The sequence below is a fragment of the Chiloscyllium plagiosum genome, chromosome 5 (assembly GCF_004010195.1).
Source record: "Chiloscyllium plagiosum isolate BGI_BamShark_2017 chromosome 5, ASM401019v2, whole genome shotgun sequence".
NCBI lineage: Eukaryota > Metazoa > Chordata > Chondrichthyes > Orectolobiformes > Hemiscylliidae > Chiloscyllium > Chiloscyllium plagiosum.
Window position 1 is genome coordinate 48,464,573 of NC_057714.1, and position 3,862 is coordinate 48,468,434.

The following is a 3,862-nucleotide window of genomic DNA, read 5'->3' on the forward strand; positions in this document are numbered from 1 at the left end:
TCTGCCTTGGAACACTTCAACTCCAGGGCATCAATGTAGACTTCACCAGTTTCCTCATTTTCCTCTCTCCCCACGTTACCCCAGTTCCAACCTTCCAGCTCAGCACTGTCCTCATGACCTGTCCTATCTGCCAATCTCCCTTCCCATCCACTCCACCCTCGCCTCTGATCTATCACCTCCATCCCCACCCCCATTCATTTATTGTACTCTTTGCTACCTTCTCCCACCTTCCTCTCTGACCTATCACCTCCACCTCCATCCCCACTCCTATTCATTTATTGTTGTCTTTGCTACTTTCCCCCACCCTCCTCTCTGACCTATCACCTCCATCCCCATCCCCACCCCCTATTGTACTCTTTGCTCCCTTCTCTCCAGCCCCAACTTCAGTGTCCAGTGAAAAAGTAACTTGAAATGGCAATCCTTCAGCAGGATCTCAAGGATGTCTGCAAGCTTTGCCACTTTGGAGGGAACAGGGCAATGTATAAACCAACAGGGCTTGGGTTTCAGTCTCAATTTAAGATTATTCAGAAAAATCTTTAAACTGAAACTGCCTGTACATTTCTGTCTGTTTGGACGGTTTGATAGAATCATAGAACCCCTACAGTGTGGAAACAGGCCCTTTTGCCCAACAAGCCCATACTGATCCTCCAAAGAATAACCCACCCAGACTCATTCTCCTTCCCTATTACTCTATATTTCCCGTGACTAATACACCTAACTTACACATCCCTGAACACTATGGGCAATTTAGCTTGGCCAATTCACCCTAACCTCCAAATCATGGTTTTCTATTTTTCTTGGGTTTAATAGGTAATAAAACTCCACTCTATTTCATTTGAGAAAACCTTGGAATTGGTTTTCTTCACTTTTAAAAATCTGTTTAAATAGGTTTAATTGAAGAATGATTGCCATGTGCTTAAAACAATACATTTTTGTTGCAACCAACTGAAATGGGGTTAGAATGAGAGGAGCTGATCAACTCCTTACACCTTGTCATTACAAGTGACATTTCCACTGTGCTACCACTCCCTCAAGGCTGCAAAGAGGGACACTGAACACGGTGTAATCATCAGAGAGCATGATCACTCTGACTGTATGATGGAGAAGCTCATTGAGGAAGTAGCTGAAGATGGTTCAGCCTAGGACAATATCCTGAGGAACTTCTACGGCAATGTTCTGTGACTGAGATGATTAGCTTTCAATAACCACATCCATTTTTCTTTGTGTTAGATATGACTTCAATTATTGCAGAGATTTTCCACTGGTATTTTTTTCCTGATATGTGGCTTTGAAAATTCTGAGATGTGATGTGTTCATGGGTTGGTAATGGCCTACATTCAACCTTAGTCAATTTGTATTTTCATTAGTTTTATGTAACCAAAATAAATTGCAAGCAGTAACTTAATGTTTTCAAGAACCTTGCTGCAGATGAAAACCAATTTTTGGATGTTTAGAGATTTCATTTCCTGCTATTTAATATGCAGTGACATTCTGTAATGATGAAGAGGTTCACAAGGGAATGAAGTTTATGAAATCACTTTGACTGTTTAGCAAACCAAAATTCATAGATAGTCACTACAAATACAGACTTTAAAGAACTACATAGTGCTACTTTCAACTATTGTAGATAACGGTTCTTGGTTCATAGGACTCTGTACGTAGATATTAAAGTGCTTGCGTTATCAGACAACTCTTATTGCTTTTTGAGAATTGTGGCATTTAAATTGGAAATGTTTGATTAGATTTCTCTTGCCAAATTTATTTTCTCTTCTCCCTGAAGAGGTTGACTGTAGCTGGATGTTATTTTAGAGTGGTAATTGTCTTTCAAAACCTCACCCAAATAGTCATCTGTCTCCTCACCGAACAAGAATCAAACTTGAGACTCCAGAGACTATATTAAAATGTGGGATCACATCAGTACAGGTCCAAAGCCTCTTTTGTGGTTTTATTTGAGCATGTTGGTTAAATGCCGATTGGATCAATGTGTTGATATCAAAATTTTCTAAAGGTGATCTCATTGTATTAGTTATTTGAAGTTCCTTATGCATACTGGGCCTCATGCGGAAAACCTGGATATCTGGCTTGGCAGCAGCCCTTAAAGACTGATTGCTCCTTCTTATTAAAGATACATGAGTGTTGTGTGAACTATCCAGTTGACTATTGATCTGCTGCAGCTTAACTGTTGTCATACAATAACCACACATCTATTCCCCAAGTGTGTATATACATTCCTGCATTCTTGAAGGGCCCACTTCCACAAGACTGAAATATTCAGCTCTTCTCAGACAGAAAGTGAATTTTCAAAGGTGTTAGTTGTCTGCTGCAGGATTATTAAGTCTTCACAAAGAAGTTTCGCATTTGAATGAGCACAGAATGGAGGGAGAGGAAACTGCCACAAAAGCACTATGGATCTTTACAATTTGGATGGTGATATAGAGTCAAGATTAGAGTGGTGCTGAAAAAGCACTGCATGTCAGGCAGCATTGAGGAGCAGGAAAATTGACGTTTCAGGCAAAAGTCCTTCATTAGGAATGAGCCCTGATGAAGCTCATTCCTGATGAAGGACTTTTGCCCGAAACGTCAATTTTCCTGTTCCTCGGATGCTGCCTGACCTGCTGTGCTTTTCCAGCACCACTCTAATCTTGACTCTAATCTCCAGCATCTGCAGTAACCACTTCTGCCTGGATGGTGATATAGCTGTCCACCATTGTCCTTGAGGTAAATGCCAGTGATAGTGCGGTGGGTTGTCTTTCAGGGCTTATCTAATTGAATTACTGAAGTAAGGTAGTCATTGTGAAACTGTCAGAATGAGAAGGTATAATTTTAAAATGTGTCCATTCAAGAGTGAAATCAAGAAGCAACATTTCACACACAGGCTGGGAGAAACCTGGAATTCTTTCATTCAAAAGACAATGAATACTGGATCAAATGGAGAATTCAAGTTTGAGATTAATGGATTTTTGTTGGGTAACAATATCATGGAATATTCTGCAAAGGCAGAGAAATGGAGTTCAGGTAGAGATCAACAATAATCTAATTGAAGAGTAGGATGGGTTTGTGAGCCTTTTGCTGTTCTCTTCTTTCCTAGATACATACAGAATCCCCCAGGGTTGGGAGGCCTGCCTGTGACACCATTTCTGCATATGGCAAGTAGGAAAGAATAGTAACTCTGGTCCTTGTGTGAGTAAGAAAAGTGGGAAACCCATGTTGAATTGATTAAATAATGGTAAGCATTCCTTGTGCCAAGTCATTGTTACATAAAGTAATGGTTCTGAAACAGTTAATATTGAGCTGTATTGAGCTTCACCAAATCTGATGATATCACATGGTATTTGGCTGGAGAAACAGTCTTGCATGAGACCCTGATAGAGACAGCTGTGATGCACTGGCTCCTGATAGTTGTGTTTATGCCTAACTAGTAAATGTTAGTAATTACCATCATGCAATAAACTACATCTTAAGCAAGATAAGTGCCTCTTCTTGTGGAGACTCTGGTGGTTTTTCCTATACCAGTGATAATTCAGTGAGCTTTTAAACTCATCATTGAAAAGACAATTGGTGGCAATGACCTACCTTAACAACAAGCTGTAATGGTTGGTAACCAGAAAATTTGACGACAACATAAGTAATATGTGCAAAAGCTGTAATTTTCTATGTATACTTTAGGCATCTTTGTATCATTTTACAGGTGCTTAATGTTTTTACACACACTGATTTCACTCTTCATAACTTCTGTATCCCAAAATAATTTTTTCAGGTGTCAGCCCATCACAAACACTATCTTGCTTCTATGTCACAGGTTGTGGTCTGAGTCCCATTAAAAAAAATTGAGTATTTCCTTAGGCAAACATCTGTGTAGTTC